General features: G+C 44.0%; 2 long non-coding RNA genes across 2 annotated transcripts in view; both read right to left on the bottom strand.

Annotated features, from left to right (window-relative positions):
* Positions 1-15,291, bottom strand: part of LOC135051146 (uncharacterized) — a 72,171-nt gene extending 56,880 nt beyond the window's left edge. The window contains exon 1 of the long non-coding RNA XR_010242067.1: positions 14,926-15,291. This is a non-coding gene — a long non-coding RNA (uncharacterized LOC135051146). The remainder of the gene's footprint in view (positions 1-14,925) is intronic.
* Positions 3,316-4,301, bottom strand: LOC135051145 (uncharacterized). The gene is made up of 3 exons (XR_010242066.1): positions 4,232-4,301; positions 3,457-3,480; positions 3,316-3,345 (listed from the first exon to the last, which is right to left on the bottom strand). It is a non-coding gene; the product is annotated as an uncharacterized LOC135051145 (long non-coding RNA).
* Positions 15,292-26,448: the final 11,157 nt, after the last annotated feature.

Raw genomic sequence — 26,448 nt, 5'->3', positions numbered from 1 at the left:
TGTATGACCTGTACATTTTCTGGGGCTGCATGCACTGTGCTGAATCCACTTGGAGCAGCTCGGTTACTCAAAGGGGAGTGCATGAACTTGGCTCACCACATTCCTGGTAATGTAAGGGCCTGTTACAAGTTGCCCCTTTTATTCCTGTTGATTTTTTGGGCGCTGCTGTATCTATCCAGTAGCAGCCGAGTCCATTGTGCTGTGTCCATCTGGGGCCTTGGGCTGCGTTTCCATCCAGGGGCTGCTGTTGTCAGTCCTCTATTCTGGTGTCCGTATGCGACAGTGTTAAAAAGCAAAAGACAAAAACGAAAAATAATTCAAAAAAGCAAAACCTAAAAATAAAGTACAAAAACCATCACCCCGCACCACCACCACAAAAAAATAAATTATAAAAATGTTAAAGTTGATATTGTTACTGTATTTGTGCTGTTACCTTTTGATTAAAGTACCGTACAGTATGTGTGATGTTGGCTTTCTTATTACAATACAGTACAGTATGTGTGATGTTACATGTTCCAAATGATTTTGTCCGTAAATAAAGTGTTTCTTAAAATAAACATGACGTGGTTTCCAATGTTTGTATTCCCAACTTCCTGTACTGTATAAATTAGTACTACTGTATGATGGGAATTCAATTAAGAGTGGTATACTGTATGTAAAACAACTTGGTTAGGCATCTTGCATTTCATATTTTAATAAAAACCACAGGAAACTTCTATTTTTAAAAGTTTATTGAAGAAAAAAAAGGTGTTTTTTTTAAATAAAGTTTGAAAGTTAATTAAAACAAAAAAGTAGTTTGTTCTTCGTTACATTCTTTTCTTGTGTATATAGATATCTGTGGGAAAAAAAAAAAAAAAGTATTAAAGTAAAGACACTCATGTTCATTTGTTTTCCAAGAAAATTTGTGGAACCACACAGCCCAGCAATAAGTCATGCTGGGCTGTGTGGTTCCACAAAAGGCATGCGGTCCAAAGTGAAATAGTGGTGTCAGTGGTCAGCACTTTGACACGCTAACATTTGTGGAACCACACAGCCCAGCAATAAGTCATGCTGGGCTGTGTGGTTCCACAAAAGGCATGCGGTCCAAAGTGAAATAGTGGTGTCAGTGGTCAGCACTTTGACACGCTAACATTTGTGGAACCACACAGCCCAGCATTAAGTCATGCTGGGCTGTGTGGTTCCACAAAAGGCATGCGGTCCAAAGTGAAATAGTGGTGTCAGTGGTCAGCACTTTGACACGCTAACATTTGTGGAACCACACAGCGCAGCAATAAGTCATGCTGGGCTGTGTGGTTCCACAAAAGGCATGCGGTCCAAAGTGAAATAGTGGTGTCAGTGGTCAGCACTTTGACACGCTAACATTTGTGGAACCACACAGCCCAGCAATAAGTCATGCTGGGCTGTGTGGTTCCACAAAAGGCATGCGGTCCAAAGTGAAATAGTGGTGTCAGTGGTCAGCACTTTGACACGCTAACATTTGTGGAACCACACAGCCCAGCAATAAGTCATGCTGGGCTGTGTGGTTCCACAAAAGGCATGCGGTCCAAAGTGAAATAGTGGTGTCAGTGGTCAGCACTTTGACACGCTAACATTTGTGGAACCACACAGCCCAGCAATAAGTCATGCTGGGCTGTGTGGTTCCACAAAAGGCATGCGGTCCAAAGTGAAATAGTGGTGTCAGTGGTCAGCACTTTGACACACTAACATTTGTGGAACCACACAGCAATGGCTGACACACATAAAATGCCTGACACACACAAAATGCCTGACACACACAAAATGCCTGACACACACATGCTGGAGGGAAAACACATGTTTGCCAAACAGTCGACAGCACATGTCGGCCAGATGGCCGACCAAACTTGCTCCAAATCACCCCAAACTGGACAGAAAGCACGCCAGCACACTCAGGAGGTACACCACAGCTAAATTACGAGATAATTTCATTACAAACAGCCAGATCTTGCAGATTATCTGCCAGATAATTGTATGGTGTACAGTATGCCTATCTTATACAGTAGAAAAAGATACTATACAATGGAGTACAATAACAAACATTTATTAAAAAAAAAAAAAAAAATTTTTAAATGATCTTAATAACAAATTAAAAAAGTGGTCCACTAAGAGGTGGACCACCACCCGCAGGAGCAGAACGGCACGCTGCAACTGTTCTGTGGGAAAAAAAGGACAGTATTACAAAACAAATACTGAATACTTTACAGTGTAGTAATGGCAATACAGTACTTTACTCTATATTAGACAATCTTGTTATTTACAATGTACAGTACTGTATTGTCAGTACAGTAAATCAAACACTACTGTATGCTGTCGAGGTAATTTAAACATTGCTTTAGTTTACCTCTTGTATAAGTGGGCTGCTGCCTGCCCGCTTCTGGGCCAGCCCACCTATCTTGCCCCTGTCTGGGGCCCCCATAAATCATTGGCACTATATTGGAGAAAAAAAAACATTTAGTCACATTCAAATACTATACAATTATTACTGTATACTGTAGGTACAGTATTATACTGTATTGCTGGTATTCAAAATATAAAGTACTGTACAAGAGTTTAGCTTCAATAGGTCATAAACAAATTGTCAAAGGAATAAAACACCACAGTACAAATACTGTAGACATTTACTGTATGTATTAGCAGTCATGACATTTCATGACCGCTTCAGAAAAAAGAGGGTTACAGTACTGTAGGTGGTGTTGTAGGGAGTACTATCAATAATAGTGGACTGTACTCAGAGCCAGCCATAAATAATATGATTCCCTAGTCAAGTTTTTGGATGCTGCCCCCTTGCACAGACGCTATTTCCGCCTCTGATCCTGTACCCCTTTCCCAGCACCATCACCCCTCAACCATAGCAGTCCTCATTTTGGTGCTCCTCCAACCTACAGTACTGTATGTTTAAAATAGCAACAGTGTGCACATTCGGTGTGCATCCCAAAACGGTGCATGTTCTTGCTGGGAAGGGGCATGGACACACAGTAATTCCCCAATCTGAAATGACGCCACACAGTACTGCAACTTTATTCACAACATATCATGCAATAGTGTCTCTTATTCTCGTTATGCTTGCTTCGCTCACCATGCGGTGGGCACGGTGCCTCGCTACGCTCTGCACACTATTATATCAGTAGTCCGGAAAGGCAGCATGCATTTGTGGAGTGAAGAGGGTGAAAAAAGAGAGAAAGTACAGTATGTACTGTAAGGTTATGTCAGAGGGTGTGAAGATGATCAGCTCAGTGTTATACATGTTACAGTAAGTTAGAATACAGTACAGTGCATTATGTATTTATATTTTATTACCAGGTGTCTCCTCCACTGGTTGGCGACGGACTGTAAAAAGATAAAATACAGTTAGTCATATCAGTTTGACTTAAAATAATGTTGGAGAAAAAAAATACTGTAATTACAGTACCAACTATTGCTACTGTACAGTATATTTACCAAAAATGTATTCTGGCTCGTCGTCTGTGGGTAAAAGAGAAGAATATTATAAGATACAGTATACAGTAAAAAGTATAGTAATAGTACACTAGTGTCCAGGCCCAGTGTCAGGTGGGTAAAAAAAGGTATGCTTGTGACAGGCATGGTGATTCCAAGGGACCCCACCGAGACCATCAGAAAATTTGTGAGTGACCCGTATGCCGGTGATTATGACTAGAATAAGGTAGCAACTCTTTTTTCTTTTGAATTATGTATACTGTACAGTACTGTATGTGCATATTGTACAGTACACTTAAAATATTTAGCAGTTACTGTAGTGGTAATTTTTGGGATGACAGTATTAGCATACTGTAAGCATCCAACTGAGGCCCCCAAACAGATGCCGCCACTAGGTACAGTACGTGCCTCTCGTGCCTAATGGGAAATTCATCACTGACAGTATCTAGAGAGATGAATGGAGAGACAGTGACAAGGGGTGAGAGAGAGAGAGAGAGAGAGAGAGAGAAATTGAGTAAGATGGGTGTTTTTTTTAGAACAGGATGTTGTCCATACAGTAGCAACCAATCAAATATTACCTACTGTACTGTATTATCGTCTGTAAGTGTAACTAGATACTGTAAATGTTAATGTGGGATGTGATCGGTTGCTACTGTATGGGCAATATCACCAGTTCAAACAAAAACAATTTTCATCCGATTTCTACGCATTTGCCAGAAAAATCTGATGAAAAGTGCTACTCTGATGGCATCAGATCAATGTCAGTAATAATTCTTACCACTAAATGCAGCAGCATCATCATCATCATCATCCTCCTCCTCCTCCATGGCCTGTTCCAGTGTAGGGCCTGTGAAAAAAAACATTAATGTGAAAAAAAAAAAGGTTCATTCCAGGAAATACACATACCCTCCAACATGACCCGCCCCACTAGGTACAAAATGCTCTGGTTCTGGACTTCCCTCTTAATTTATTATTGCCATCACCTGTGAAGAAACAGCTTTCTTATCATATAACTAGTTCAACACAGGTGATGGAAATCATAAATTAAGAGGGAAGTCTAGAAACAGAGCAGTGCGGCGGGTCATGTTGGAGGGTCTGCATACAGAAACATAGAATTTGATGACAAATACTGTAAGAACCACTTTGCCCATCTAATCTGCCTCTTTTTTTTAACCTTTTTTTTACATCAAACCTTATTTGATCCTTATTTCTTTGTAAGGATATCCTTATGTATGTCTCTTCCATGCATGTTTAAATACTGTAGCTCTACTGTTTTAGGCTCTATCACCTCTGATGGGAGGCTATTCCACTTGTCCACTGCACTTTCTGTGAAGTAATTTTTCTTAAAATTCCCCCTGAACCTCGCCCCCCTCCAGTCTCCGTGCACATCCTCGTGTCCTATTGCTTGCAGTGTCTTCATTAGGAGAATGTTTCCCTCCTGGACTTTATTAAAACTAGAGATGTGCACCGGAAATTTTTCGGGTTTTGTGTTTTGCTTTTGGATTCGGACTTGTTTTGGATCCTGGTGCTTTTTTTCAAAAACCTCTCAAAAACAGCTTAAATCGTAGAATTTGGGGGTATTTTTGATCCTACTGTATAGTGTTATTAACCTCAATGACCATAATTTCCACTCATTTCCAGTCTATTCTGAACACCTCACAATATTATTTGTAGTCCTAAAATTTTCACCGAGGTCACTGGATGACTAAGCTAAGCGACCCAAGTGGCCGGCACAAACACCTGGCCCATTTAGGAGTGGCAGTGCAGTGGCAGACAGGATGTCACTTATAACAATTTTCCCCAAACATCACATGATGCAAAGATAAATAAATAAAAAAAGAGGTGCAAGATGGAATTGTGATTGGGCCCTCCCAACCACCCTTATGTTATATAAACAGGGTCTGCCACACGACTGTGGCTGAAATGACTGGTTGGTTTGGGCCCCCACCAAAAAAAGAAGCAATCAATCTCTCCTTGCTCAAACTGGCTCTACAGAGGCAAGATGTACCGGACTGGACTTACTTAATGGGTGCAGTGAGGTGATGGACATAGAGTCCTGGTCCTCCTCCTCCGCCACCGCCTGTGACAGTGTAGGGCCTGTGAAAGCAAAAATTCCATGAAATATACTTTTGTATTCTGTGTTGAATACAGTAAAGCAAAAATTCAGTCAGGAATTGGAGGAGGAGAGTAGATTTCGCACACAGAGACGAGAATGTCGAGGCCAGAATCAGGGGGTAGTGGAGGAGGGTTAGGATACCGTACCTCACCCTGTTGGGATTGCTGCAATCAGGATGCCACTGTCGGTCACCTGACCGCTAGAATCCTGACTGCTGGTCACGCAAACCCAACCCATTGGTTTAACACAATGTACAGTACAGTACAATACTGCAGTTTACTTACCAAGTTGGGGAGAGGGTTTTTCATCTTCATCCTCACTGTCAATAATTACTGAGTTGAAAATAAAAAAATATTATAAACAAAATACAGTAGAGTACAGTTACTACAAAATTGCACAGTAGTACAGTGCTACAGGAGGCAGAGATATATTCATAATACAGTAGGAGCAGAATGACTGTCCAGCGGTAGGGGACATACAGTACTGTATTTAAAAGACCTGCTGTCTGGATCCCGACATTCAGAATGCAGAGTGTGGATTCAGAGTATGATTGGAGGGTTAGGCTAGTGGAGGGTGGGTAGGATGCACAATTTTGGGCACCATAATACAAAATGGATATCGTGGAACTACAAAAGGTTTAGTGGCGGGCGACCAAAGTGATGAAGTGGATTGAGAAGATGGAATACAAGGAAAGGCAGGCTAGGCATGTTTACATTGGAAAAGAGGAGATTAAGAGGGGACATGATTAACCTTTACAAATATACTGTATACAGTAAGGGGACAATACACAGGAACTGTTTTTGATAAGATGGACACAGAGGACACGTGCACAGTAACTCTTGTTGAAGTAGAGGCGATTTCGCACAGAGGCGAAAAGGGGTCTTCACAGTGAGGGAAATACTGTACAGTACATGTTTGGAATTCCCTGCCTGAAAAGTAATAAAAGTGGACTTGGTCAATACTTTTAAGAATGGGCTTGAGAAAATCCTACTGTACTTACTATAATCTGGCTCCTCTTCCTCCCCCGACTCAATGTAAATGAGCTCCTCCTCCGCCTCTGTATCAATTACGAGGCGGTCTGTGTGTAAAAGATGACAAGTATTGTAAAATACAAAAATTACAGTAATACTGTAGGAAACTAGTGTGTCTGTAACAAAAAGTAATTATTACCACTTCCGGAGCTCTCGGATGGTGTCGGCGGTGGTGGTGGTGGTGTTGGTACTGTGGGAAAAAAAATAACAGTAAGTGAAGCTGTCAATTGGAAACATGTACTGTACAGTATCCAGGACACATGTACAGTAGTGTAACAACGATGACAGTAGCACCAGAATTCTCGTTACACAATACCTGGCAGCGCAGCAGGTGGTGGTGGTGGTGGTGGTGGTGGTGGTGTTGTTGGTACTGTGGGAAAAAAAATAACAGTACTGTAAGTGAAGCTGTCAATTGGAAACATGTACTGTACAGTATCCAGGACACATGTACAGTAGTGTAACGATGACAGTCACACCAGAATTCTCGTTACACAATACCTGGCAGCGCAGCAGGTGGTGGTGGTGGTGTTGGTACTGTGGAAAAAAAAATAACAGTACTGTAAGTGAAGCTGTCAATTGGAAACATGTACTGTACAGTATCCAGGACACATGTACAGTAGTGTAACAACGATGACAGTAGCACCAGAATTCTCGTTACACAATACCTGGCAGCGCAGCAGGTGGTGGTGGTGGTGGTGGTGGTGGTGGTGGTGTTGTTGGTACTGTGGGAAAAAAAATAACAGTACTGTAAGTGAAGCTGTCAATTGGAAACATGTACTGTACAGTATCCAGGACACATGTACAGTAGTGTAACGATGACAGTCACACCAGAATTCTCGTTACACAATACCTGGCAGCGCAGCAGGTGGTGGTGGTGGTGTTGGTACTGTGGGAAAAAAAATAACAGTACTGTAAGTGAAGCTGTCAATTGGAAACATGTACTGTACAGTATCCAGGACACATGTACAGTAGTGTAACAACGATGACAGTAGCACCAGAATTCTCGTTACACAATACCTGGCAGCGCAGCAGGTGGTGGTGGTGGTGGTGGTGGTGGTGGTGTTGTTGGTACTGTGGGAAAAAAAATAACAGTACTGTAAGTGAAGCTGTCAATTGGAAACATGTACTGTACAGTATCCAGGACACATGTACAGTAGTGTAACGATGACAGTCACACCAGAATTCTCGTTACACAATACCTGGCAGCGCAGCAGGTGGTGGTGGTGGTGGTGGTGGTGGTGGTGGTGGTGTTGTTGGTACTGTGGGAAAAAAAATAACAGTACTGTAAGTGAAGCTGTCAATTGGAAACATGTACTGTACAGTATCCAGGACACATGTACAGTAGTGTAACGATGACAGTCACACCAGAATTCTCGTTACACAATACCTGGCAGCGCAGCAGGTGGTGGTGGTGGTGTTGGTACTGTGGGAAAAAAAATAACAGTACTGTAAGTGAAGCTGTCAATTGGAAACATGTACTGTACAGTATCCAGGACACATGTACAGTAGTGTAACAACGATGACAGTAGCACCAGAATTCTCGTTACACAATACCTGGCAGCGCAGCAGGTGGTGGTGGTGGTACTGTGGGAAAAAAAATAACAGTACTGTAAGTGAAGCTGTCAATTTGAAACATGTACTGTACAGTATCCAGGACCAAAAAGGGGTCCGGCCAATAAACAATCTGCATCAGAGAAGCAAGATACAGTATGCTTAAAGTATACAGTACTATATACTAGATCGCCAACAAACGTAAATTAACAAACAACTATCACTGGAATTGACCATCCTCATCCCGTAGCGAAGCACGGGTATTCAGCTATCTACAATGTTATTTATACTTTGTGTTTAATATTTACATTTAGTTTTGTAAACAGACATTCTTAACATTAACGGATTGCAGCGAGTTATCTGTGATGGTCAGGACAGGGGGTTGGGACTATAGAAATCACTATGTACTGTACACTACTGTATTTGACAATACTTACCAGCTTGGCGGCGCCTGTCCCGCCTCCTGTGACGTCGTGCTACCAGCCCTGTAAAAATATATATATACACAGTATAATGGCAGCATACTGTACAGCCAATGAAATTCAACATTGACAGCATCTTTATGACATCACAATAAATGGAATTGTTCATTCTAGTACCCTGCACCTAATCACTCAGGAGGGCATAGTGTACTGTACTGTCTTCAAAACTTAAGGGGCACATTTCTAAATGTGACATACAGTACAGTACACTTACAGTATCGCTACAGTACAGTAGGTCCAGGGTATTAGACAGAACACTACCTTTATAGACATTGTAACACACATAAGCATTGCCCTTATAAACATTATGACACACATCAGCATGCAGCCCTCCCACCCTTAACCATCTCAGTACTGTTCATTACATTACAAATTGATTTCATGACAGATGATGCAGTACTCACCTGAATTCATCTTATTCACGTCATGTCACAGTAGTGCAGTTTATTCACGTCACAGTACTGTCCTTGATTCACGTTGTGTCACACAGTAGAGCACCGTATTCACGTCACAGTACTGTCCTTGATTCACGTTGTGTCACACAGTAGAGCACCGTATTCACGTCACAGTACTGTCCTTGATTCACGTTGTGTCACACAGTAGAGCACCTTATTCACGTTACTGTACTGTACGTCACAGTAGTGCAGTAGTATATCCACATTACGTCACAAAGTAGAGATCTGCCACAGTCATGAACCTTATAGCACATTATGCAAGAGTAATGCACGTCAGAACACATTAGGCCACTGTAACATCCCTTAGAATAATTTCTGCCAAAGTAACATCCCTTAGAACACTGTACTATCTGAAACACAAATTTCTGCACACTGCACGACACACTGCAATTAAACCACACAATGCACTGCACGACTGCATAGTGTATGCACTGCGTGATATGACAAACTGCACATTTCCCTGCAAAATATGATACAATGTACACTACACAAAAAACTGCAATTACCACATGTGTATACAGTACACTGCACGACAGTGCTGGCCCTAGCCAGATACAGATACAGCCGCAGTCACGCAAAATATAGGCATGCCGCATATCATTTTAATCAGCAGAAGCTGCTGGTGCCCCTAAGCATAGCAAATGCCCTAGGCATTTGCCTACTGTAGTTTGCCTATGCCTAAGGCCGGCTCTGCTGCACGATGTGATTCACTATGCATTACACTCACTGCACAATACCATATACTGAATGTACACTGCATGACACGCTGCAATTACGCAGCACGATACACTGTGATACATTGCATATACTGTACACTGCATGATACTGTACACTGCACAATCGTAGACCACGTGGATTGTAAAGAACTACTGTATATACACAAGTTTAAAAAATAACAATTGTTTTTGTAAAACGCATGTCGATCTTTTTCCATGTCAACTTAACGACCATGTCAACCTACAGTAACTGGTGTCAACCAATTTCAAAAGCCGCACCATCTAGGTCGACGCAAAAAAACAAATTGACCTTTTGACCCGGGTTAATGTTTGGTCCTTGTTTAACCATTTGTTTACCACAAATACTGTACAGTGCTGTATAGACCGGATACCTGCTGCTACAGCAGCCCCTGCTATAATGTACTGTACCTGTAACTACAGTAACTTAAAGTACAGTAATCTACAGTAATGTACTGTACTTACAATCCCTTATGGCCTGCAGGCGTCGTGGGGTCCTCCTCACGAGGTCACTCCATCTCCTCTGGAGAGACCTCACCGTTCTCCTCCGGTTGTAGGTCCGGAGGATAGCCCTACTTGCCCTCCTGTATGCTCTCACCTTCTCCTCGTTGCTGGCGAGAGTTCTGTCCCGCCAGCGAACGAGGAGACGCAGCTCACCCAGAGCATAGGGACGGTCCCGTACAGCAGCCATGACCGTCCTTATGCTCAATGAGCGTCTCAGACGTCGTGCGCCTCAGACGTCGTGCGTCTCAGACGTCGTGCGTTCCAGGCATTCAACGTACAGTACTGTAGTTACTGTACTTTGTGACAGTTTCCCTTAGTTTTAAATATGCCCTTTCTTTGACCACAGTATTTTCCACTGTCTTGCCCTACGCCCTTCCCTCCTGGGAGCCTTCACAGGTCTTCTGCTATACACAAATACCGAAGATGCACAGTCCGTCAGAATACACTCATTTCATTCCCGCTGTTTAGGTGCATTTAGCGTAAAGAATCGCTCCTGCAGATGTACTTTGATTTATGTGAAACCTGTGTGCATCCTTCCATTGGATGTACTGTATTGGAGAGAAAAAAAAATGTTAAAGTGAATGTCACGGGAACACATTAAAAATAAGGTTGGCACTTCCTTCCCATTGGTGTTGGTTTACAGTATGCCGTAGTGTACTCGGACGCTCATGTAATTGCATTTCAAAGGCACAGTATTTTCCATCGTCTCCCCCCTACCCCCATCGCCCTTCCCCCCTGGGGGCCTGCACAGGGAGGAAATTCAGGTCCTGTGCAATACACAAACGCTGAAGATCTACAGTACTGTTTTGCTTAGTTGGTAGCGTCCGAATACACTCATTTCATTCACGCTGTTTGGGTGCATTTAGCGTAAAGAATCGCTCCTGCAGATGTACTTTGATTTATGTGAAACCTGTGTGCATCCTTCCATTGACTGTCTTACAATGTAAATAAAATAATACAGTGCATTATTACAGAAAAAAAAAAAAAAAAAAAAGAAAGAAAGCACATCATGTCTCGAACCCTGGACCCCCAGCGAGGGAGGTGGGAGCCTTCACCCCTAGCCCACGACGCCTCATGAGAGATTTCCAATTTCATGTGTGAAAGTACTGCAAACAGCGCCCGGCCCCCGCCCCATTGCTGTTGGTTTATGCCTTAGAGGACTCGGACGCTCGCATTTGTAAAGCACGGTGTTTTCCTCCGCCTTCTGCTAGCCTGTTGCCCTTCCCCCATGGGAGCCTGCACAGATCATGCAGTAGACAGGGAGGGAATGCAGGTCATGTGCAATACACAAACGCCCACTGTAGTACTGTTTTGCTCACTTACAGTACCGTACTGTAGGTTGCATTTAGCGTAAAGAATCGCTCCTGCAGATGTACTTTGATTTATGTGAAACCTGTGTGCATCCTTCCATTGGATGTACTGTATTGGAGAGAAAAAAAAAATGTTAAAGTGAATGTCACGGGAACACATTAAAAATAAGGTTGGCACTTCCTTCCCATTGGTGTTGGTTTACAGTATGCCGTAGTGTACTCGGACGCTCATGTAATTGCATTTCAAAGGCACAGTATTTTCCATCGTCTCCCCCCTACCCCCATCGCCCTTCCCCCCTGGGGGCCTGCACAGGGAGGAAATTCAGGTCCTGTGCAATACACAAACGCTGAAGATCTACAGTACTGTTTTGCTTAGTTGGTAGCGTCCGAATACACTCATTTCATTCACGCTGTTTGGGTGCATTTAGCGTAAAGAATCGCTCCTGCAGATGTACTTTGATTTATGTGAAACCTGTGTGCATCCTTCCATTGACTGTCTTACAATGTAAATAAAATAATACAGTGCATTATTACAGAAAAAAAAAAAAAAGAAAGAAAGCACATCATGTCTCGAACCCTGGACCCCCAGCGAGGGAGGTGGGAGCCTTCACCCCTAGCCCACGACGCCTCATGAGAGATTTCCAATTTCATGTGTGAAAGTACTGCAAACAGCGCCCGGCCCCCGCCCCATTGCTGTTGGTTTATGCCTTAGAGGACTCGGACGCTCGCATTTGTAAAGCACGGTGTTTTCCTCCGCCTCCTGCTAGCCTGTTGCCCTTCCCCCATGGGAGCCTGCACAGATCATGCAGTAGACAGGGAGGGAATGCAGGTCATGTGCAATACACAAACGCCCACTGTAGTACTGTTTTGCTCACTTACAGTACCGTACTGTAGGTTGCATTTAGCGTAAAGAATCGCTCCTGCAGATGTACTTTGATTTATGTGAAACCTGTGTGCATCCTTCCATTGGATGTACTGTATTGGAGAGAAAAAAAAAATGTTAAAGTGAATGTCACGGGAACACATTAAAAATAAGGTTGGCACTTCCTTCCCATTGGTGTTGGTTTACAGTATGCCGTAGTGTACTCGGACGCTCATGTACAGTAATTGCATTTCAAAGGCACAGTATTTTCCATCGTCTCCCCCCTACCCCCATCGCCCTTCCCCCCTGGGGGCCTGCACAGGGAGGAAATTCAGGTCCTGTGCAATACACAAACGCTGAAGATCTACAGTACTGTTTTGCTTAGTTGGTAGCGTCCGAATACACTCATTTCATTCACGCTGTTTGGGTGCATTTAGCGTAAAGAATCGCTCCTGCAGATGTACTTTGATTTATGTGAAACCTGTGTGCATCCTTCCATTGACTGTCTTACAATGTAAATAAAATAATACAGTGCATTATTACAGAAAAAAAAAAAAAAAAAAAAGCACATCATGTCTCGAACCCTGGACCCCCAGCGAGGGAGGTGGGAGCCTTCACCCCTATCCCACGACGCCTCATGAGAGATTTCCAATTTCATGTGTGAAAGTACTGCAAACAGCGCCCGGCCCCCGCCCCATTGCTGTTGGTTTATGCCTTAGAGGACTCGGACGCTCGCATTTGTAAAGCACGGTGTTTTCCTCCGCCTTCTGCTAGCCCTCCATTCCCATTATGCATTAGCGAACTCAGACGCTCATATATTTTAAAAGCACGGTGCTTATACATTGTACTGTACATTCTTCCTTTTACACAATTACTGTAGTTGCGTCTCCATACACATACAGTACTGTACAGTACTCCATACTTTTTCCACCGCCTCCCGTTACGCCTACAGTATTGCCAGAGCTGTAGATCAATCCGCCGCTATACTGTACGATCGAAAGTACTGGATTAGTGGAGCATTAGCCACACAGTGGTGGAGATGTGTAATGCATGATGAGTATCTAGATCGTCTCAACGCGCCTGCCTGTGATTAAACTCAGCTATCGCCTTAGCGTGGCTAAACGCCCGTCTCGGCGGAGAAACAGTCAAGATAAAGGTGGCTACATCTGTATAAATCCAACCTCTTTATAACACAGTATATCCTTTTCATGAAACCCAGTGAGTAAACTTGATCAGGACAGTGAAACGTACCCTTGCTCGCTGCAGGGTACTATTCCCATTACATGTCCACGTGATAGTGAAACTGATAGCCCAGGGGGTCCCACATTCTTAACTTGAGCATATATATATATATATATAGCTATAGCTATATAGCAGTCCATTGGTAGGAAACGGACATCCGTCCTATTTACTTCTTCAATGTTTCAATTTATTTTTTAAATTGTCATCAGGAAATAATACAAATACAAAAAAGTATCTTTATATAGATATACCATTCAGGAATAAGGTACCAGTCAGGCGAGAAAACCACCCTCCCCGCCGGTGTGTGGATCGCATTGACGTCATTAACAAATGACCACCAGAAGTCTCAATGACGTCAATGTGGGTGCGGTAACCATAGCAACCATAGAAAATACTTTTATCACCAAAAGTGCTCAAACATCGATCTCATTTATATAGGTTTGTAAAGTTTTAAAAACACACTAAACCGACAAAGTACAACATTAAAAATGAAGAATACTGACACTGCTCTTACATCGGGTGAAGGCAGCAGCTATTTACGGTAAATGGCCAATCAATATTATCACTCAAAAAAACCTCCGTATATGAAAGGCTATGCAGCGGATGAAATGAAACATTTGTATCCAAAAAACCTGTTACAATTAACTCTAAGACATTGTTACATTAATAATGTTACTTGTGAATACTGAAAAGAGCTTATTCTGAAGTGCATCCACTAGTTAAAGCATGGTTCTAAGGTTTATCTACCATTACCCTATTATATCTAACATAAAACGAAATAAATAGAATTAACCCTTACTATACTGCTCCTTTAGGGCAATGCCTCCAGATTATCTCTAAATTTTATATGTGAAAACTTGTCTAACACAAAAAGAGATTCTTCCAAAGCATACATAAGTAGCGTATGTGTGTATATATGTATATGTATATATATATATATATATATATATATATATATATAGTATAATTTTGTGGACCCCCTTATTTATTTTCTGTTAATCACCCCTATCATTCCCACCACCCCCTTCCTTTATATAAATTATACCTATCAACCCTTATGTACTTTAATAGCAAGATGCCATAGACAATTTTTATTAACTTTTTTTGCTGACTGTGGCTGATACAGTGTGCCATAGATGTGAGGTTCCATGGCAGCACTGCGTCGCTCCTCTCACACTGACTGACCTTGCAGGAGCAGGAGGTGAAGCCAGCCGGGTTCAGGCAAATATAAGGGAGCCGGGAGCAGGCGATTGGCCACCAGCAGCTTGTGGTAAATGGCGGCGGCTGAGGGAGAATAGAAGGCTGGGGGCAGCGACCGGACCTCCCTGCTTACGGCCTTGAGAGGGTCTGCAGAGCCAGAAACCCTGGGTGCAGGGGGAGGAGGGAGAGAGTACGATGCTGTTGCTTCCTCTCCGGCCAGTATAGAGAGACACAGCAGCATTGCACAGCAGGCTGCCTGCCAGCCGCTGACAGTCGGTAAGGGTGGCCCCAAATGCTTAATGTGTACCGCAGCCTGGCTGAGTGGGAGACGCAGCTATTCCTTCTTGTTGGCGCTTGTTTGTTTCCGCGGTCTGTCAGCAGAGGGGGGGTGGAAAACGCAGTTCACCCTGGCCAGAGGCGATGTTGACTGAAAACGGTGGCTGCAGCTGGCCAGACCCGCGCTGAGACCACCGCTAGGATAGCCTAGCAAAACATAATTTTAAGTAAAACTGATTTTGCAGGAGCATGCCGCCCTCTAGTGGCCGGCGCCCATAGGCAGCTGCCTAAAGCTGCCTAATGGTAGCGCCGGCCCTGCCTACTGGGAGTGAATCTTAGCTTAGCAGAATTGCGAACGAAGTATTCGCAATATTGCGAAAAGATATTTCTTTGCAGTTTCTGAGTAGCTCGAGACTTACTCTTCCAGTGCGATCAGTTCAGTGCTTGTCGTTCCTGGTTTGACGTCACAAACACACCCAGCGTTCGCCCAGACACTCCCCCGTTCCTTCAGCCACTCCCGCGTTTTTCCCAGAAACTGCAGCGTTTTTTCACACACTCCCATAAAACGGCCAGTTTCCGCCCAGAAACACCCACTTCCTGTCAATCACACTATGATCAGCAGAACAAAGAAAAAACCTCGTAATGCCGTGAGTAAAATACCAAACTTCTTAGCAAATTTACTTGGCGCAGCCGCAGTGCGACCATTGCGCATGAGCAGTTAGTGGAAAATTGCACCGATGCGACGGAAAAGAACGAGCGAACAACTCGGAATCAGGACCAATGTTATTTACAGATGCTGTGTAATGTTTCACTGCTACCAAAGTAGCAGTAATAGGGATCGAAGGGACAGCTGAACTTTGGATCATCCATCTCTGTGCTGGTGTTTTAGTTTCCATCGCTAATAAATATGGCCTTTGCTAATGGCACTTGAAGATTTGTTTAGAAGGGTTGCTTCCGAATAAACTTTACTATTAGTTCATGGTAAATCTGGACTGATTGCATTTCCCGTTATTGATACGGAAAATGTGGTCAGCATTGGGAAGAAGAACTGAAAGCAGAAATGGCTTAAACCAGAAATCTGGGGGCTGGTTCTGGTGCTAGTCACATGGCTGTGCAAACCTATGGTAGGAATTCATAGGCCCAGGCTTCTTTGGTTGGTGAAGCTTTCCCACCCTTACTTCCCTGTTGCTGCTTCTCGGTTGGTCAATTTTGTTGGCTATATTGGGCGGAAAAGAATGTCAGAACATCAGACCAGAAGCAAATTCTCATATTTATTGTGCAGTCATCTTTGTGACTTATGATTTATGAACTGCACCACCCTTACAGAACAGTGATACCTCCCTCACTGGGTGGGTAGTCCAGTTTAGAAGTTGGAGTTAGATATTCTAATTTATGTTTTCATATAGACACCTTGGGGGCTCTCCACCTACAAGGCTTTTTTGTGTACACTATGCTTTATGACTATATTGTTAACTGCACCATCTTTATGGAGGCAGTGACACCTTCCTCATGGGATGGGTAGTGAAGTTTAGTAATGGAAGTTGGATACCCCAATTTTGTGTTAAATATGCACCTTGGGCTGTATCCACCTATAATGCATTGTTTGTTGTTGTTAAAGTACAGTATGTATTATTTAAGGTTCTACAATGCATTATGTAGCTACAGTGCATCCGGAAAGTATTCACAGCTCTTCACTTTTTCCACATTTTTTTATGTTACACTAATCAAAATACACACATATCTTTGGGCAGTTTCGCCCATTCCTCTTTGCAGCACCTCTCAAGCTCCATCGGGTTAGATGGGAAGCGTCATTGCACAGCTATTTTCAGATCTCTCCAGAGTTGTTCAATTGGATTCAAGTCTGAGCTCTGGCTAGGCCACACAGGGACATTCACAGAGTTGTCCTGAAGCCACTCCTTCGATATCTTGGCTGTATGCTTAGGGTCGCTGTCCTGCTGAAAGATGAACCGTCACCCCAGTCTGAGGTCAAGAGCGTTCTGGAGCAGCTTTTCATACAGGGTGTCTCTGTACATTGCTGCATTCATCTTTCCCGCTATCCTGACTAGTCATCCAGTTCCTGCCGCTGAAAAACATCCCCACAGCATGATGCTGCCACCACCATGCTTCACTATAGGGATGGTATTGGCCTGGTGATGAGCGGTGCCTGGTTTCCTCCAAACATGATGCCTGGCATTCACGCCAGAGAGTTCAATCTTTGTCCCATCAGACCAGAGAATTTTGCTTCTCATGGTCTGAGAGTCCTTCAGGTGCATTTTGGCAAACTCCAGGTGGGCTGCCATGTGCTTTTTACTAAGGAGTGGCATCATCTGGCCACTCTACCATACAGGCCTGATTGGTGGATTGTTGCAGAGATGGTTGTCCTTCTGGAAGGTTATCCTCTCTCCACAGAGGAATGCTGTAGCTCTGACAGAGTGACCATCGGGTTCTTGGTCACCTCCCTGACTAGGGCCCTTCTCCCCCGATCGCTCAATTTAGACGGCCAGACTGCTCTAGGAAGAGTCCGGGTGGTTCCGAACTTCTTCCATTTACGGATGATGGAGGCCATTGCGCTCATTGGGCCCTTCAAAGCAGCAGATATTTTTCTGTACCCTTTCACAGATTTGTGCCTCAAGACAATCCTCTCTCGGAGGTCTACAGACAATTCCTTTGACTTCATGCTTGGTTTGTGCTTAGACATGCACTGTCAAGTGTGGGACCTTATATATAGACAGGTGTGTGCCTTTCCAAATCATGTCCAAACAACTGAATTTACCACAGGTGGACTCCAATTAAGCTGTAGGAACATCTCAAGGATGATCAATTGAAACAGGATGCACCTGAGCTCAATTTTCAGCTTCATGGCAAAGGCTGTGAATACTTATGTACATGTGATTTGTTAGTTTTTTATTTTGAATAAATTAGCAAAAATCTCAAAAAACTTTTTTCACATTGTCATTATGGGGTATTGTGTGTAGAATTTGGAGGGAAAAAATAAATTTATTCCATTTTGGAATAAGGCTGTAACATAACAAAATGTGGAAAAAGTGAAGCGCTGTGAATACTTTCCGGATACACTGTAGTATAGGGGACATCCCTCACACCGATAGGAGGTTTAGGGATGCAAATTTAAAGGCATGGAGGAGATTTTTGCTAAATCACCTCCAAAAAGACAGATTCAAGAGATACTTGATTTGTGTGAAAACAGCTGAATAAATATCCCCCTAGGACTGATTCATACTAGTCTTTTTACGGACGGAACTTGTGATTTTTGCACATTGTGCATGTGTCTGAACTGAGCATCTGCCTGCAATTTCTTTGTCGTACTCATCTTCACTTGCGACTGAGTGGGTGTAACTGGGCATTTGCACATAACGTGTAAGGAGACTGACGCTGGAATCCCGGCAGTTAGTGAAATACCGGTGCCCGTAATCCCGACCACCTCCAGGTATTCCAAGTGAGTAGGTGGGTCCACGCCACCAACCGATTGGGAATATAACCTGTGGCGAGCGAAGCAAGCCACCGGGCCCGAAGCAAGCGTGCAAGGGAAATCGCTGCCTCGCTGTCCGGATTCAAACAGACGGGATACCGCTGTCGTTATACTGATAGCCAGCATCCCGTCTGCCGGGATATCATATGTATTCCCAATCTAAGGACTATGCTGGAGACCAATGTTGCATTCTTTATAATGTTTATAATTTCCAGACCACTTTGATGTATGATGGATGAATAAGTATTTATTATATGAGAAACACTTATCTGGATACTATACCTATCCAAAACATCATGGCGATGTTACAGTCTAATAGGCCCTACACACTGGGCGATCTGACTGCAAGATATGAACGATCTCGTTAATTAATGAACGAGATAACGTTCATATCATGCAGTGTGGAGGCAACAGCGATGAACGATGCGCGGCCCCGTGCTCGTTCATCGCTGGTGCCCCATCGGCTGTGCATGCAGGCCAATATGGACGACCTCGTCCATATTTGCCTGCACTTCTATGGAGCCGGGTGACGGGGGGAGTGAAGAAACTTCACTCCCCCCGTCACTGCCCCCCCCCCCACCGCCAGGTCGCCCGTCGGCCGTATCTGGCGTTGGGCAGCTCGGCGGCGGATCGTTAAATGTGTAGGGCCTTAAGAGGTTGTCGGTTACACATGAGCCTGGATTTGGGTTTATAACAGCAGATTTAATAAAAATAAGGGAATTAAAAAATAAAATCAAATAAAACGGGAAAACTAGACATTTATAGTAATATAAATTTGAAAGTAAAAATATATTTTGATTAGATGAAGAATGTTTGACTTTATTGCCTAAGATAAACAATAGCCGACTACTTGTCACTTCAATCCTCTCTCTCGGAGGCTTATCAGAAATGTATTTCTCACCCTTCTGCACCACATAAATAGCTTACCTGGAATCTTACCTTGAATCTAAACTCCACTTTGATGCTGTACTGTCTAAGATGGAAATGTCATACTCCTTCACTAAAGACCATAGATTTTTCAGATTTGATAATAAGATAGGGAAACTTCTCACTAACTTGCTCCGGGGTGAACGTCCTCCTATGGTGGTTCACCCTTTGAAACTACCAGACGACTCCACAACTGGTGAAAGCAAACTGATTACCCCGATCATGGCACGGTTTTATGCAGACCTATATTCAGATTCCGCACCAGCTTCTAGGGAGAATCCCTCATTTTGGGAAGGTCTACCTATCCCCCAATTCTCTCTGCCAACATCGGAGTTGCTCACTGCCCCGATTACTGAACATAAGGTTTAGGGGGTAATTCAGACCTGGTCGCACGCAGGCTATTTTTTGCATTGCTGCGACTAGGTAATCGCCACCCACAAGGTAGAGATGAGCGCCTGAAATTTTTCGGGTTTTGTGTTTTGGTTTTGGGTTCGGTTCCGCGGCCGTGTTTTGGGTTCGAACGCGTTTTGGCAAAACCTCACCGAATTATTTTTGTCGGATTCGGGTGTGTTTTGGATTCGGGTGTTTTTTTCCAAAAACACTAAAAAACAGCTTAAATCATAGAATTTGGGGGTCATTTTGATCCCAAAGTATTATTAACCACAAAAACCATAATTTACACTCATTTTCAGTCTATTCTGAATACCTCACACCTCACAATATTATTTTTAGTCCTAAAATTTGCACCGAGGTCGCTGTGTGAGTAAGATAAGCGACCCTAGTGGCCGACACAAACACCGGGCCCATCTAGGAGTGGCACTGCAGTGTCACGCAGGATGTCCCTTCCAAAAAACCCTCCCCAAACAGCACATGACGCAAAGAAAAAAAGAGGCGCAATGAGGTAGCTGTGTGAGTAAGATTAGCGACCCTAGTGGCCGACACAAACACCGGGCCCATCTAGGAGTGGCACTGCAGTGTCACGTAGGATGTCCCTTCCAAAAAACCCTCCCCAAACAGCACATGACGCAAAGAAAAAAAGAGGCGCAATGAGGTAGCTGTGTGAGTAAGATTAGCGACCGTAGTGGCCGACACAAACACCGGGCCCATTTAGGAGTGGCACTGCAGTGTCACGTAGGATGTCCCTTCCAAAAAACCCTCCCCAAACAGCACATGACGCAAAGAAAAAGAGATAGAATACTCGTAACTAGTATGTATGTATAAAGAAAGAAAAAAAAACCACGGTTAGGTGGTATATACAATTATGGACGGGCTGCCGAGTGCCGACACAGAGGTAGCCACAGCCGTGAACTACCGCACTGTACTGTGTCTGCTGCTAATATATAGACTGGTTGATAAAGAGATAGTATACTCGTAACTAGTATGTATGTATAAAGAAAGAAAAAAAAAACACGGTTAGGTGGTATATACAATTATGGACGGGCTGCCGAGTGCCGACACAGAGGTAGCCACAGCCGTGAACTACCGCACTGTACTGTGTCTGCTGCTAATATATAGACTGGTTGATAAAGAGATAGTATACTCGTAACTAGTATGTATGTATAAAGAAAGAAAAAAAAAACCACGGTTAGGTCACTGGTATATACAATTATGGACGGGCTGCGGAGTGCCGACACAGAGGTAGCCACAGCCGTGAACTACCGCACTGTACTGTGTCTGCTGCTAATATATAGACTGGTTGATAAAGAGATAGTATACTCGTAACTAGTATGTATGTATAAAGAAAGAAAAAAAAACCACGGTTAGGTCACTGGTATATACAATTATGGACGGGCTGCGGAGTGCCGACACAGAGGTAGCCACAGCCGTGAACTACCGCACTGTACTGTGTCTGCTGCTAATATATAGACTGGTTGATAAAGAGATAGTATACTCGTAACTAGTATGTATGTATAAAGAAAGAAAAAAAAACCACGGTTAGGTGGTATATACAATTATGGACGGGCTGCCGAGTGCCGACACAGAGGTAGCCACAGCCGTGAACTACCGCACTGTACTGTGTCTGCTGCTAATATATAGACTGGTTGATAAAGAGATAGTATACTCGTAACTAGTATGTATGTATAAAGAAAGAAAAAAAAACCACGGTTAGGTCACTGGTATATACAATTATGGACGGGCTGCCGAGTGCCGACACAGAGGTAGCCACAGCCGTGAACTACCGCACTGTACTGTGTCTGCTGCTAATATATAGACTGGTTGATAAAGAGATAGTATACTCGTAACTAGTATGTATGTATAAAGAAAGAAAAAAAAAACACGGTTAGGTCACTGGTATATACAATTATGGACGGGCTGCCGAGTGCCGACACAGAGGTAGCCACAGCCGTGAACTACCGCACTGTACTGTGTCTGCTGCTAATATATAGACTGGTTGATAAAGAGATAGTATACTCGTAACTAGTATGTATGTATAAAGAAAGAAAAAAAAACCACGGTTAGGTCACTGGTATATACAATTATGGACGGGCTGCCGAGTGCCGACACAGAGGTAGCCACAGCCGTGAACTACCGCACTGTACTGTGTCTGCTGCTAATATAGACTGGTTGATAAAGAGATAGTATACTACTAATATTATATACTGGTGGTCAGGTCACTGGTCACTAGTCACACTGGCAGTGGCACTCCTGCAGCAAAAGTGTGCACTGTTTAATTTTAATATAATATTATGTACTCCTGGCTCCTGCTATAACCTATAACTGGCACTGCAGTAGTGCTCCCCAGTCTCCCCCACAATTATAAGCTGTGTGAGCTGAGCAGTCAGACAGATATATAATATATATAGATGATGCAGCACACTGGCCTGAGCCTGAGCAGTGCACACAGATATGGTATGTATGTGACTGAGTCACTGTGTGCTGTGTATCGCTTTTTTCAGGCAGAGAACGGATTATAAATAAAAGTGGTGGTCACTGGTCACTATCAGCAAAACTCTGCACTGTACACTACTGAGTACTCCTAATGCTCCCCAAAATTAGTAAATCAAGTGTCTAAACGGAGAGGACGCCAGCCACGTCCTCTCCCTATCAATCTCAATGCACGTGTGAAAATGGCGGCGACGCGCGGCTCCTTATATAGAATCCGAGTCTCGCGATAGAATCCGAGCCTCGCGAGAATCCGACAGCGTCATGATGACGTTCGGGCGCGCTCGGGTTAACCGAGCAAGGCGGGAAGATCCAAGTCGCTCGGACTCGTGAAAAAAAACATGAAGTTCTGGCGGGTTCGGATTCAGAGAAACCGAACCCGCTCATCTCTACCACAAGGGAGGGGGGATTTGCTGTGCAGGGCTGCAAACACTTGTGCAGAGAGCTGCACAAACAAAAAGTTTGTGCAGTCTCTACACAGCTCAAGACTTACTCAGCTGCTGCGATGATCCGGCCAGGAGCTGACGTCAGGATCCCTCCCTGGAAACGGCCAGGCAGGCTTGCGTTTTCCTCGACACTCTCAGAAATGGTGAGTTGACACCCCCGGACGGCCTCTTCCTGTCAATCTTCTTGCGTTCGCCTCTGCGAACACTTTCTTCTGCGCATTGCGGCCCGCATGCATGCGCAGTTCGGACCCGATCGCACGGCTGCAAAAAACTGCAGCATGCGATCGGGTCTGAATGACTTCCTAAGACTGTTGTTAGTAATTTGAAAACAGGAAAGGCTCCGGGACCGGACGGTCTCACAGCCGAATACTGTAAATTACTGAGACCTTTCATTACACCTATATTGACTGTTGTCTTCAACTTTATTTTGTCTAATAATCTGATGCCCAAATATTTCAATTTGGCAATTATAAAATTGTTTCCGAAGCCGGGGAGAGATCTTAGTGACCCGGCGTTTTACCGCCCAATCTCTCTATTGAACCTGGATTACAAAATATTAACCAAGATACTGGCAGAGAGACTGAAACGAGTATTACCCTTGATTATATACACGGACCAATCTGGTTTTATTTCAGAAGGGCCTTCTCGGCTATCCATCGTACATTCCAGATAAAAAATCCCCCTCCTAGAGCTATCCTCTCCCTGGATGCCGAGAAGACCTTTGACATGGTCTTCTGGGACCACCTATATTTCACTATGTCACAATTTGGTTTCCCACAGAAATTCATTCAATATATTAAAACATCATAATACTTTTCCTACATCTCAGGTCTCATGTAACGGTCTCATGTGACCCGGTAGTTATTCACAGAGGTACGAGGCAAGGCTGCCCATTATCACCCCTCCTTTTCGCTGTAGCTCTTGCGCCTTTGGCAATAGTGTTGCGTAATTCTCCTTTATACCAAGGGATCCTAATAGGACCAATTGCCCTTCAGGTTGCGCTATTCGCTGATGACATGCTCCTTTTTTTGTCCCTCCCTGAACACTCGTTGCCCGTTGTCCTTGATATAATTGGTGCGTTTAGTCATTTTTCGGGTTTTAAAATTAATATAGGCAAGTCAGAGATTCTAAACCTGTCAGGTGGCCTAGATTTTATTTCCAATAATCCTTCTTTGATTGACATTAAAGTGGTGCATTCACATTTTAAATATTCGGGTGTACAAATTCCTGCTAGGCTCTCAGATTTATACTCTACATTTTCCTCCACATATAAGTAAAATTTCTAAACTGTTGGATGGGTGGAACTCCTTACCCCTTTCCTTGTTAGGCAGATGAGCCGTAATAAAGAATGGGATCTTTCTGAAACTGTCGTATCTTATACAGATGCTCCGCATACGTCTCTCTAATCTCAACATAACAGGTATATATAAAATGTTTCAAAAGTTTGTTTGGAGGAATTGAAATCGCGTATAGCTCGTGTGAAATTGCCGTCTTCTAGCAAAAATGGGGGACTGGGTCTTCCTGACCTTCTGTTGTTTACACACTCAGTCTTTTTTAGATATGCCTCAGACTGGCTGCTCAGAAAAAATACATATACTGATTATAGTCTTGACTCGGCCCTGTTTTCCCCCCTTTTCCCCCATGTCACGACTAGCGAAGTTTGAAGATCCGGCAGCTGAGACTTGCCCCAGGAGGTAGTTGGCTGTGGATGAACGAGACGAGGGGGTTGGATATAGTTTCTTCTCACGGGACAAGGGGCAATGAAGAACGTAGGCGGAGCTAAGAATCAGTGGATTGTAGTTCTTATGGACAGGGCTGAGGTAGAGAACTGTGGCTGGTGAACGATGACTTAAAGACGTAGTTGTAGACAAAGAACTGTGGGTTGTGGCTTGAAAGACGAGGTTGTGAAAAATGAACTGCGGAACTGTGAATAGTTGTTAGAGACGTGGCTGGAGACAGAGGACTGTGGACTGTGGCTTGAAAGACGAGGCTGTAGATTATGAACTGCGGAACTGTGGATGGTGGTTAAAGATGTGGCTGGAGATGAAGATCTGTGGAGTGTGGCTAGAAAGACGAGGCAGAAGACCCGGGACCGACCGTGCCCAAAGAGTCTTACTGGACTGGGTTTTCCAGGAGCGCTTCCACAGGCAGCAGCAGGCTAGGAACGGCAGGGCTGCAGCAGCAACAGAGAACCGGCCAAGCAGGGTCAGGAGTAACCAGAATACGGCAAGAATCCTGGGAGCACAGGCTAAAGCACCTACAACAGGGTTGTAACTTGAAGCACTGGCGTCCCTGTCCTAAACCAGCCCCCTTTTACAGGGAGAACTTCCCCTGGACTGGTTGGAAGAAACAGGAAACAAGAACTATGCCTCAAACTTGGTCTCAAACATGGCGGCGCCCAGTAATGCAGACCTTTCTGCATAGCCACACAGCTCACTGCCCCTGGTCTCCTAGCAATGGCTCAGCAAGAGCGACCCGCTGCAGCGGCGTCCCGCCGCCACGAGCGGACCCCTCACCGCCGCTACTGCTGCCCTCGGACCCGGCGCAGCAGCCCACCTCCGCCGCTGCCCGCACGCCGCCTGAGAAGCCAGCCCCAGCATACCGGTAAGACTCCGGACGCTGACACCCCAATGCTTTGTTACATACTCCCAAAGCCCAGATCCCTACTGCTATACTACTTAATCCTCTATTCAATGATATCTACCACACTTGGCTAGCAATTAACAAATTACTTCATCGCCACCCAGGATGTAGCAAACGGGTCTCCCTGTGGGGCAACCCTTTATTTTCCCCCAACACAGATAATCCTGCTCTGTGTCGCCTTTTCCAAATAGGCATACTCGCCACTGCTGATGTGTTTGATCCAGGAGGGAAACCGTACACATTTCCTGCTCTCTGCGACAAATTTGATTTGTCACAGACCGGTCTTTTCCCATTTCTTCAAATAAAACATTATATTTCTTCATTGGCTGATTTTGCTCCGGGGGGAGTGGCCCCTGACGTTATAGATCAATTATTGCACTTTTTAAAGCAAGTTCCATACCGTACAAAATATCTCTATCTTCCCTTACTGGATTGTCAAGCCTAAAAAATGCAGGTATCTGTGGTAGAAATCTGGTCCAAGGATATACCGGCTCTTCATCAGAGCACAGATATCTTTCACTATTATAACAGGGTCATGAAAGCACTGGGTTCCCCATTATTACAAGAAGTACACGTTAAAATTGTTCATAGAGCATATATTACCCAGATGCAAGCACTGATTATCTGCCTGATGTACGCAAATGTTGTTTGAAATGCTCTACGACCACTGCCACTTTTATGCATTACATTTGGAATTGTGGTCAAATCAAACGGTTCTGGAATAAGGTTATAGCTTATGTTAATAGCTTGTTCTCTTTATCCTTTCCTATGGACCCTCTTCCTTGTATTTTTGCTAATTTTAAAACTTGGCTTGCTAGTGGCATTGATCATGGGATGATTACTTTT

The sequence above is a fragment of the Pseudophryne corroboree genome, chromosome 2 (assembly GCF_028390025.1).
Source record: "Pseudophryne corroboree isolate aPseCor3 chromosome 2, aPseCor3.hap2, whole genome shotgun sequence".
Classification (NCBI taxonomy): domain Eukaryota; kingdom Metazoa; phylum Chordata; class Amphibia; order Anura; family Myobatrachidae; genus Pseudophryne; species Pseudophryne corroboree.
The sequence above is the reverse complement of the archived record's forward strand: the minus strand, read 5'-3'. Positions and strand labels throughout refer to the sequence as shown.